Here is a 12,018-nt window from a genome sequence, read left to right as displayed (position 1 = left end):
TCTTTTGCATGTTTGTCACACAAAATGTTTCTGATCATCAAACACATTTAACCATTAGTCAAATATAACACAAGTAAACACAAAATGCAGTTTGTAAATGGTGGTTTTTATTATTTAGGGAGAAAAAAAAATCCAAACCTACATGGCCCTGTGTGAAAAAGTAATTGCCCCCTGAACCTAACAACTGGTTGGGCCACCCTTAGCAGCAATAACTGCAATCAAGCGTTTGCGATAACTTGCAATGAGTCTTTTACAGCGCTCTGGAGGAATTTTGGCCCACTCATCTTTGCAAAATTGTTGTAATTCAGCTTTATTTGAGGGTTTTCTAGCATGAACCGCCTTTTTAAGGTCATGCCATAGCATCTCAATTGGATTCAGGTCAGGACTTTGACTAGGCCACTCCAAAGTCTTCATTTTGTTTTTCTTCAGCCATTCAGAGGTGGATTTGCTGGTGTGTTTTGGGTCATTGTCCTGTTGCAGCACCCAAGATCGCTTCAGCTTGAGTTGACGAACAGATGGCCGGACATTCTCCTTCAGGATTTTTTGGTAGACAGTAGAATTCATGGTTCCATCTATCACAGCAAGCCTTCCAGGTCCTGAAGCAGCAAAACAACCCCAGACCATCACACTACCACCACCATATTTTACTGTTGGTATGATGTTCTTTTTCTGAAATGCTGTGTTCCTTTTACGCCAGATGTAACGGGACATTTGCCTTCCAAAAAGTTCAACTTTTGACTCATCAGTCCACAAGGTATTTTCCCAAAAGTCTTGGCAATCATTGAGATGTTTCTTAGCAAAATTGAGACGAGCCCTAATGTTCTTTTTGCTTAACAGTGGTTTGCGTCTTGGAAATCTGCCATGCAGGCCGTTTTTGCCCAGTCTCTTTCTTATGGTGGAGTCGTGAACACTGACCTTAATTGAGGCAAGTGAGGCCTGCAGTTCTTTAGACGTTGTCCTGGGGTCTTTTGTGACCTCTCGGATGAGTCGTCTCTGCGCTCTTGGGGTAATTTTGGTCGGCCGGCCACTCCTGGGAAGGTTCACCACTGTTCCATGTTTTTGCCATTTGTGGATAATGGCTCTCACTGTGGTTTGCTGGAGTCCCAAAGCTTTAGAAATGGCTTTATAACCTTTACCAGACTGATAGATCTCAATTACTTCTGTTCTCATTTGTTCCTGAATTTCTTTGGATCTTGGCATGATGTCTAGCTTTTGAGGTGCTTTTGGTCTACTTCTCTGTGTCAGGCAGCTCCTATTTAAGTGATTTCTTGATTGAAACAGGTGTGGCAGTAATCAGGCCTGGGGGTGGCTACGGAAATTGAACTCAGGTGTGATACACCACAGTTAGGTTATTTTTTAACAAGGGGGCAATTACTTTTTCACACAGGGCCATGTAGGTTTGGATTTTTTTTCTCCCTAAATAATAAACACCATCATTTAAAAACTGCATTTTGTGTTTACTTGTGTTATATTTGACTAATGGTTAAATGTGTTTGATGATCAGAAACATTTTGTGTGACAAACATGCAAAAGAATAAGAAATCAGGAAGGGGGCAAATAGTTTTTCACACCACTGTATGTATATGTATATATATATGTTTACATAACCTCTTTAACACACTACTTCTCCGCTGCGAAGCGCCGGTATTTTGCTAGTTAAGGAATATAAACCATATAAAGCTTTAATATTTGTTTTTCAGAAGTCAATACTAACAAGGTCAATTCAGAATTACTGGAATCTAGCCAATAGTAATGAGCGAGCTCCACAGTGTTTGCTTCTCCGTGAGTTCACCGAAATCACAGAAATGTTCCTGATATTCATTGAGCTTGGCGAACTGCATTAAAGTCAGTGGGGAAGCAGTAGCTGAACTAGATTTTACTGGATTATAATAGTGCAATCATCTTTAAAGTGTCCCTGAGGGCTAGGGAAATGTCTGCCAAGTATACTGGACTGATTGTTGTGGCCAAAAAGGTGACCTGAAATGTGCGGCAGCAGTGCAAACCACTGCACCACTGTGCCTTGGTGAGACCAAAGGAGAAAGTACACAGTTAGAGACACGCAATCATAAATGTTGTCAAAACAAAGCCAAAATCATATTCAAAAGTAAAAAAAATAAGTAGGTATTTTAAAGGCAGAAAATTCAAAGTGGCATGTCGTGATTGAAGCCGCTGGCTTGTTCTGTTTTTTGAAGTTGCACTGAAGGCTCTCCAAACTGTCTGTGCTAATGCTTTACACTTTTTCTTCTATCAAAAAAGATAGAAATGTCTTGTAAATAGTAAACCTTTCGTTATCATTATTATTTCATAGAGTTTGATGTGTTTTAGGGGTGTCAGGCTCCTTCAAGGTTTGTTTTTCACCTGCATGTGGCTAATTATTGTGCATGAATATATTCTCATATATTGACATGGAACTCGAAGAACGACATGCACATTTGGCTACAAGCACAGATAACTTGTCCCACAGAGTCTGTAATGCCATATGATCAGCATTTAATACACAGTTGGCGTTCCCATCAATGTTGGCTGTTACAACTCCGGAGGACGTCACACATGGCCTCGCAAATCATCATGAGCCATTGGTGTTAAAAAAAAAAATTTTTTCTTAAATAATTTGATGAACAAGGGTGAACGTGAATGTAGCAAAAATGTGACGAAATTCACTGATCAACGCTACTAGCCAACATTTTACTATTATATAAAGTAGGACAATTGTACCATTTCTAATAATTATATTCAGTGGATAGTATGCAACTGGAAATGATGATAAGTAGTAACATAGAAATTTGATTATATTATATACAACAGATGGCACAAGCCATTACAAATGCTGAACTTTTAATAGGAATAAACAAAAGCCGTTCATTAACAGGACAGTATATGAAATTATCTATCTTGACTTTTAGAAATCTTTTTTTTAAGGTAGCCATTGAGACATTAATCGTTAAGCCAAAAGCAGAAGACATCTGGGCAGATAATAACAAGTGGTTTAAACCCAGAAGCCAGTGTCTTAAATACTGAAGGAGTTAAGACTATTAAACGGAGACATGATATACCAGCTGATGCTTTGAAAATCAGTTCTTCTGGAAGCTGGACAAGAGTAAATTCTACACACTTTTGAAAATATTTTTTATGCAGAAACATACAGAAAAATGAACACATGCTTAACAATGTAATACCTTTCTGGATTTTCAAATCTGGACCCAATGTTTTTTGGAATATATTCTGTGACTAGGAAATGACCAGCTGTACTGAGCTAAATAGTTTGTTCCGGTCTGCTGTGTGTTAATTTTCTGATTTAAAAGAAAACATTTCAAAGTCATAGAGCCAGTTATTTAAAATAAATAAAGAAGAAAGTATTAAAAGGAATTAATACTTTCCTATGTACTAAAAAGTAAAATCACACTGTAAATATTTTAAATTTCTTTAAAACACATTTTTCTGACTGTGTGCTGTTTAGTTTAAGTACACTGGACAGCAATATAAGTGGTGTTGTAAAAATATTTGTGATTAATAATAATATAATAAATATAACCCAATTTGTGACTACAGTATTTTCAGTGTTGAGTTTACATGTCATCCGTGTGATAGAATTGGTCTCCTCCCACAGTTCACATTTATGGGATACACTGGGGTCCAGTCATGGGTTTGGTCATGCCTTGTGCTTCAAGCTTGCAAAATATTGTCTGAATATCCATGACTTCTGGGGATAAAGTATGTAAACAGATTGATATTCTGAAACAAGCTTTTATAACTGTACTATTTGTATTGGCCCTTGTCCTCATGATACTGTAAATCATTTTCTCAAAAAAAAGTTTTACAATTCTGCAACACAATTGCTTTTGTTCATCTCTTCCTATATGTACTGTATGCCTTACTGTGTCTACATAGGCTCTTGTTCAACTGTTCCAGTTTTCTTCCACAGCACAAAGGCTTGTAGGCCAGTTTCTTTGACATTGTGCTGAACAAACTGAACACAAAAAGTGAATGAATGGGGTGCCAGTTTTTCTTTCTATTATTACAACTTTTTAGCATGCTGAAATGTTGAAAATTTGTAATATCCAAATTAATTAAAACACTTTAGTTCTTAGTAGAACTTAACAAATAACATATGTAACTGGAATTTTAGCAGCTGTTCTATTTGCCCACAGACATACTCTTCTGTAGCATCTTGTGAATGAATCATTGCTAGAATGACTGTTTCTTGTGTATAGTGTAACAAACAGATTAATTTCTATGTTAGAAAATGGTTCAGAGACAATTTTCATACTCTGAATATACAAAATCCAGTTTATTCAGAAGGGAACATTCTTTATAATTATGGAAATCTGATTTTTATGATGTTACATGTTGTAGAATGAATGCAAACTGACTGAGATTTATAGAAGCATCAGCTACTGGAGTACACATCAAAACTTTAGTATGAGTAAATGAATGAATGACAGGTTGATGCCTTATTTCCATGCAACATTATCACTATTATTTTGTCTCATTGTTGCAGCTATAGATATAATAATAGTAACATCCTTTAGACAGCACAACATATGTCATCACCACAACATTGTATGCTTCACTGGAGAATGATATCATAGAGCAGTAAGGAGACCTGGGTTCGCTTCCTGGGTCCTCCCTGTGTGGAGTTTGCATGTTCTCCCCGTGTCTGCGTGAGTTTCTTCCGGGTGCTGCGGTTTCCTCCCAAAGTCCTAAATTGTCCCTAGTGTGTGCTTGGTGTGTGCCCTGCGGTGGGCTGGCACCCTGCCCGGGATATGTTCCTGCCTTGCATCCTGTGCTGGCTGGGATTGACTCCAGCAGACCCCTGTGTTAGGATATAGCAGGTTGGAATATGACTGACTGACTGACTGTATACAGTATGTAATGCAGTAGGAGTTTCTTATCTTGAACACTCCTTACAAATACGGTGCACACATTTTGACATTTTATTATCAGTATAGAGTTATCAGTTTGTACAATTTTATTAACTTTACATTTTGTCTATTGTTTTAGAAATAATCATTTTTCTTGTTCATTATAAAAGTGAACTTTCAATCCTTAGTTTTTCAATCACAATTCATGTATAAGAGGGTCAAATATTGTTTCTTATTTCTTTATGCAAAGAACAATTCTGATCTGGAGCTTGTCTTGTCCTTAGTCAACACTGTACCAGATAATATTTCTTCTTTCGTCACTCTGACTTTGAAAACATTAGCATGTAAAATCCCATACAGTAAAATGTCCTAAGCTAAAATCATTGTAGCATTTTTTAGTGAAATGTAAATTTCACAGGTCATGTTCTTAAAGATATTAGACAAGTTTAAGCAAGAAAAAGTCAGATCTTGAAGGTATCATAATTTGAAACAGCACTTGTAACTGGATCTTTTTTTTTCTTGTCTATTCGCCTTCAAAAAGAGTTTTGTAATTTCTAAAGAAACACATAAAGGGGTTCTTTTTTTGTATTTTAAGATTGAAATCTGGGCATAATGCTTTCTGCCCCTTGATTACAGAGTTCCTTCCAGGCGAGGTGCTATTTGAGAAGTCACGAGGACAAAGAGACTGACTATTAAGTGACTTAGCTCTCAGTTACACTAATCATGTGTTTGTTTTTGTGACAGATGCTAAAGGTAACTGACTCTTTAAACCATAGTACATCAAAGGAAAATAATGCTGTTTGTTAGGAGAGGACATCTGGGAGTCTTTTTCCCCTATGTTATAGTTGGTTTAACTTTTTCCTAAGTTGTCACATCTATTTTCTTGACAATATGTTCTACATACAGTACTTATAAATGGTTGCTTAAAAATTCCCTGTCAATTTAAAAAATAATTCTTATCTTGTATAATAAGAAAATGCTGTAACACTATCTAACCTGTTAAAAAATAACATACAGTTTAAGAAAGATGGACCTGCATTCCAAACTAATTTATTTTTTTAATACTTGGGGTAGCAGATTAGCAGTGCTATTTCACAGATTCAGGTACATAGGTATAGTTAGCCAGGATCATGATGGAGTCTACATGCTCTCTTCATGTACAAGTTTTTTTTTTTTTGCCGTGTACTCTTTGTTTCTTTTCATATCCAATGAAATATATGTTCATTTTGTAACTTGGTGACAAATTGGCCTGGTGTGGGTAGAAGTCAGTTGTGCTGTTTTTGTGGAAATGTCATTACTCTGATTTATCACATATACTATGAAATGTCTGCTTCCAAAATATTTTGAAACTAGACAAAGAGCCCGTTTCGACAACGTAAGATGAAACGGGCACGAGTTTGTGTCAGCAGTGTATGAAGAACAAATGATAAGTAACGAAGAAATTGTTTTGTAATGATTGTAGTCCGCTTTATTCATCACTGTACAGGCTTGTACTGTTAGTTGATGAATTTTCCAGGCCTATAGTATAATATTGAATGATGAATATTCCAGTACAATATGGAATAGTAATAAGTATAAGCACCACAAACCTGATATAGGTGTATTGAATGAATGCGTAATTGAATCAGAATGCGTAATTAGGCCTCGAGCTGTAGTTGAAATCGCCTTTCATGCCTCTAGAGCTTTAATCGAAGTCGCCTTTCTCTTTGAATTTTTGCAGCCGTAAATCCACCGCCTGCCGCGATTTTGGGGTTGGATATTGGTCTCGTAAGGTTTTTCAGGCAGCTGCGCAGAAGGCGACTGCACATTCGGCTTCTGACGTGTGCAGAAGGTGACTGCGCATTTGGCTTCGGACGGACGTGAGTGAGGAGGCAGGCGAATTATGTATTAAGATTATTTTTTTAAATTGTGAATATTAATGTCTATATTTAGAATTCTATTTTTATTTGAACATTTATTAATCTGCCACAGATTGTTTTTTCCCTATGCAATGAAAATAGAAAAGATGCATGAACTATGATCCACATTCTGATATCATTCAGATTATTCAAATGCCATTAGGCCCGTTACTGTGCCGCTCAGGTTGCACCCTGCATGAGAAAACTTGAAGATAAGTCTTCAAAGCTGAAATGTTTTGTTTACTCAAATATATTTATGTAGCATAACTGTTTAATGTCCCCACCTTTTTTCTTGAGCAAACAGTGAATAAAAGATGATTGGTAATGTAGCTTCCTGGCACGAATGCATTTGTATAGGCAAAGCTAGATAGATATTTTAGAATACAGTAATCCCTCCTCCATCGCGGGGGTTGCGTTCCAGAGCCACCCGCGAAATAAGAAAATCCGCGAAGTAGAAACCATATGTTTATATGGTTATTTTTATATTGTCATGCTTGGGTCACAGATTTGCGCAGAAACACAGGAGGTTGTAGAGAGACAGGAACGTTATTCAAACACTGCAAACAAACATTTGTCTCTTTTTCAAAATTTTAAACTGTGCTCCATGACAAGACAGAGATGACAGTTCTGTCTCACAATTAAAAGAATGCAAACATATCTTCCTCTTCAAAGGAAACAGAGAGGAAAGCAAACAAATCAATAGGGCTGTTTGTTTTTAAGTATGCGAAGCACCGCCGGTACAAAGCTGTTGAAGGCGGCAGCTCACACCCCCTCCGTCAGGAGCAGGGAGAGAGAGAGAGAGAGAGACAGAGAAAAACAAACTGAAAAATCAATACGTGCCCTTTGAGCTTTTAAGTATGCGACGCACCGTGCAGCATGGCGCTTCAGGAAGCAGCTGCACACAGAAGGTAGCAACGTGAAGATAATCTTTCAGCATTTTTAGACGAGCGTCCGTATCGTCTAGGTGTGCGAACAGCCCCCCTGCTCACACCCCCTATGTCAGGATCAGAGAAAGTCAGCGCAAGAGAGAGAAGAAAAGTAAGTTGGGTAGCTTCTCAGCCATCTGTCAATAGCGTCCCTTGTATGAAATCAACTGGGCAAACCAACTGAAGAAGCATGTACCAGAAATTAAAAGACCCATTGTCCTCAGAAATCCGCGAACCAGCAAAAAATCCGCAATATATATTTAAATATGCTTACATATAAAATCCGCGATAGAGTGAAGCCGCGAAAGGCGAAGCGCGATATAGCGAGGGATCACTATTATATTATATTCTTATGGCTATATTACATGTTTTTGGGGTTGCTGTTTGTTTTGAGTTTGTGCTGTTTTCCAAGTATATTTTAACTATATTTTCTATGTATGTAATCATTGCATAACACACTGGACTTCTAAGAGGGAGTGGGCTTTACAGTGGTGTGAAAAACTATTTGCCCCCTTCCTGATTTCTTATTCTTTTGCATGTTTGTCACACAAAATGTTTCTAATCATCAAACACATTTAACCATTAGTCAAATATAACACAAGTAAACACAAAATGCAGTTTGTAAATGGTGGTTTTTATTATTTAGGGAGAAAAAAAAATCCAAACCTACATGGCCCTGTGTGAAAAAGTAATTGCCCCCTGAACCTAATAACTGGTTGGGCCACCCTTAGCAGCAATAACTGCAATCAAGCGTTTGCGATAACTTGCAATGAGTCTTTTACAGTGCTCTGGAGGAATTTTGGCCCACTCATCTTTGAAAAATTGTTGTAATTCAGCTTTATTTGAGGGTTTTCTAGCATGAACCGCCTTTTTAAGGTCATGCCATAGCATCTCAATTGGATTCAGGTCAGGACTTTGACTAGGCCACTCCAAAGTCTTCATTTTGTTTTTCTTCAGCCATTCAGAGGTGGATTTGCTGGTGTGTTTTGGGTCATTGTCCTGTTGCAGCACCCAAGATCGCTTCAGCTTGAGTTGACGAACAGATGGCCGGACATTCTCCTTCAGGATTTTTTGGTAGACAGTAGAATTCATGGTTCCATCTATCACAGCAAGCCTTCCAGGTCCTGAAGCAGCAAAACAACCCCAGACCATCACACTACCACCACCATATTTTACTGTTGGTATGATGTTCTTTTTCTGAAATGCTGTGTTCCTTTTACGCCAGATGTAACGGGACATTTGCCTTCCAAAAAGTTCAACTTTTGACTCATCAGTCCACAAGGTATTTTCCCAAAAGTCTTGGCAATCATTGAGATGTTTCTTAGCAAAATTGAGACGAGCCCTAATGTTCTTTTTGCTTAACAGTGGTTTGCGTCTTGGAAATCTGCCATGCAGGCCGTTTTTGCCCAGTCTCTTTCTTATGGTGGAGTCGTGAACACTGACCTTAATTGAGGCAAGTGAGGCCTGCAGTTCTTTAGACGTTGTCCTGGGGTCTTTTGTGACCTCTCGGATGAGTCGTCTCTGCGCTCTTGGGGTAATTTTGGTCGGCCGGCCACTCCTGGGAAGGTTCACCACTGTTCCATGTTTTTGCCATTTGTGGATAATGGCTCTCACTGTGGTTCGCTGGAGTCCCAAAGCTTTAGAAATGGCTTTATAACCTTTACCAGACTGATAGATCTCAATTACTTCTGTTCTCATTTGTTCCTGAATTTCTTTGGATCTTGGCATGATGTCTAGCTTTTGAGGTGCTTTTGGTCTACTTCTCTGTGTCAGGCAGCTCCTATTTAAGTGATTTCTTGATTGAAACAGGTGTGGCAGTAATCAGGCCTGGGGGTGGCTACGGAAATTGAACTCAGGTGTGATACACCACAGTTAGGTTGTTTTTTAACAAGGGGGCAATTACTTTTTCACACAGGGCCATGTAGGTTTGGATTTTTTTTCTCCCTAAATAATAAACACCATCATTTAAAAACTGCATTTTGTGTTTACTTGTGTTATATTTGACTAATGGTTAAATGTGTTTGATGATCAGAAACATTTTGTGTGACAAACATGCAAAAGAATAAGAAATCAGGAAGGGGGCAAATAGTTTTTCACACCACTGTATAAGAATAAACTGCTTTGAATAACGATTTGAACATATGCCACACTGAGGTTACTTCTCATTCACATTGGGCTAGATACAGATTATATTCAAATTTTAGTATTGACAGGAAAATGAGATTGGAACTAAAAATAATGAAATTATGTTAAATATATTATTAGTATGTGGTGGAAACAGTGCCTAAGGGCTGTCATTTAGAATTGCTTCAAATGCATAATTGGATGTCTCAGCTGTGGTGAAAACTAAAGAATCAATATTGCCACACCCACCTTCAGCACAGAACACTGTTTCTTCAATTTTCTAACTTTATTCAGATGTCTTAAACTGATTTTTTGTTTATTTACCCTTATCACTGTAATTAGACACTGTGATTGAAATTCTTCATAACAATATGTGGCCTTGCAGTTTTTTCTGTCAGAAGTGCATACTTTGTAAAAAGTTCATCTTACTGGTTCCATCACTATGGCAACAAGGTCAGAGAGCTTTTTCATGTGGCTTAGATGCTGAAAAGCTGATTATGTTAATTAAACCTTAATTATTAGGTGGTTTATAACTATCTAGGAAAAGCAGTCAGTTGTCGCCTGAAGACTGGATACTGCTTAGCCAGTGTTCACAGATGTTTATGTGCAGAATTTCCTATTCGTTCTAAATAAATATTGGCAGGCAGAAAGTTTACTCATATGTGTTTTGATCTAAAGTAGTGTTTCTTAGCATGTGAAATGTTTTTTGCTAAACAGGAAACTATATATGTGGATATTTTTTTAAAAGCACAGTAAGCTGACTAATTCTGACATTTTGTCAAATTTTATTTGACAAGGCCTATATTTCCTTTTAATCATAGTCTCTTGGTCTATTTACTTTAGTTACTTGCCTAAATAGCCTTCAGTTTATCAAAATAGCATTGTCATACTAGCATGTGTCAGTAGTCCATGGCAGCTCTTAACTCTGAAAGTTCCCACCCATTTTTGTTTTAGAATCAAAAACATGATGGAAAGATAATTGGTAGGAGAAAGGAATTATCAGCTAAGGAAGGTAGTATGCAGAATAAAAATAAACAGATAGTAAAAGGAACACATAAAAATTTAAAGTTAAAAATATCAACAAAGGTCACAACACAAAAGAGAGTACTAAATAGGATAAGATGGGCCAGGCAGAAAAATGCTCTTAAACTTATCACAGGGTTCATAAATTCAAAGAAACTTTGACAGAGGAAATGGCTTTACAATTGAACTGTTTAAATATACAGCATATAAAATATAGTGCTGAATGGCCTCTGGTGACAATAAAATAACTGATGTTTCAATGCAATAGCAGAGAGGAGGTGTGCCCTACAGCATGACCAGGCATTAGTTCCAATCACGTGATCATAGGTGGCATTTTGGCCCTTCAGAGAAGCGATAGTGTCAGTTCATTAGAATTAAGGGTGATGATAAGTTTTCTAGTTAAATAAAATAAAATAAAATATTTAGGTAAATTTGTCTTCCTCTTTTGGACTCAAATATAATATTAATATATTCAGAAGTATAAAAATCTATATTACCAACACTTTTGTTCCCAAATTCATTCATTTATTTTCATCAGCAGTACTAAGATGTGTTTAGTTAGTGGTAAAGAAGATAATATATACATACTGTCAGAGTCATAAATAATGTGGGCTTTTGGCAACACACAAACCATTAAGCCACAAAGCTATAGGCTTCAGTTTCTTTGATTGTTGCACTCTATCTACAGATCTGTTTTATAGTAATTTTTGCATTTGTGATCTTTCCTCTAATTGCTGTTGGATTGCCATTGACTAAATATAAGCCAAACCAAGATTAACTGTTGTGAAAATGTATAGTTAGATGAAAAGCAGTGTCATAAATTCTCTTGAAAGAAGCATTCATATAATGTTTCTTAAGCAATACAGATAACATACAGTATGTGGAAAAAATCTAAAATAAAACCAGTATAAAAAGCCAGCACTAAATGATCTTATTGTGCCTGTTCACATCTGCATAAAGGGCCAAAGACAAAATAAGCAAACAAGGAAGTTAGGACAATTTTTTAATTAGGGAGCATGTGATAGAATTTAAAACTTGCAGGGTAGCAAATACCAGAAATTTCCAAAGATATGGAAAACAAAGTATAAAACAAAAGGAGAAGACTTTTAATTATAAATCAGGGAAAGGTCAAAATCTGAACATGTTTTTTTGCAGATAATCAAAAAAATTTAAAAAAAGCTAAAG

General features: G+C 36.9%; 1 protein-coding gene across 2 annotated transcripts in view; it reads left to right on the top strand.

The window, feature by feature from the left end:
* Window positions 1–12,018, top strand: part of srgap1a (SLIT-ROBO Rho GTPase activating protein 1a) — a 247,898-nt gene that overhangs the window by 75,001 nt on the left and 160,879 nt on the right. Inside the window, exon 1 of one of the 2 annotated variants that reach the window (XM_051920184.1) lies at window positions 3,479–3,483. The exons of the other annotated variant lie outside the window; for it this stretch is intronic. The gene's annotated coding sequence lies outside the window, so the exon portion shown is untranslated. Of the gene's footprint in view, window positions 1–3,478; window positions 3,484–12,018 lie in introns of those variants that run through there. 2 annotated transcript variants of the gene reach the window in all.

This window comes from Erpetoichthys calabaricus, chromosome 1 (genome assembly GCF_900747795.2).
Source record: "Erpetoichthys calabaricus chromosome 1, fErpCal1.3, whole genome shotgun sequence".
Classification (NCBI taxonomy): Eukaryota; Metazoa; Chordata; class Cladistia; order Polypteriformes; family Polypteridae; genus Erpetoichthys; species Erpetoichthys calabaricus.
This window is presented reverse-complemented; position numbering and strand designations above follow the sequence as displayed.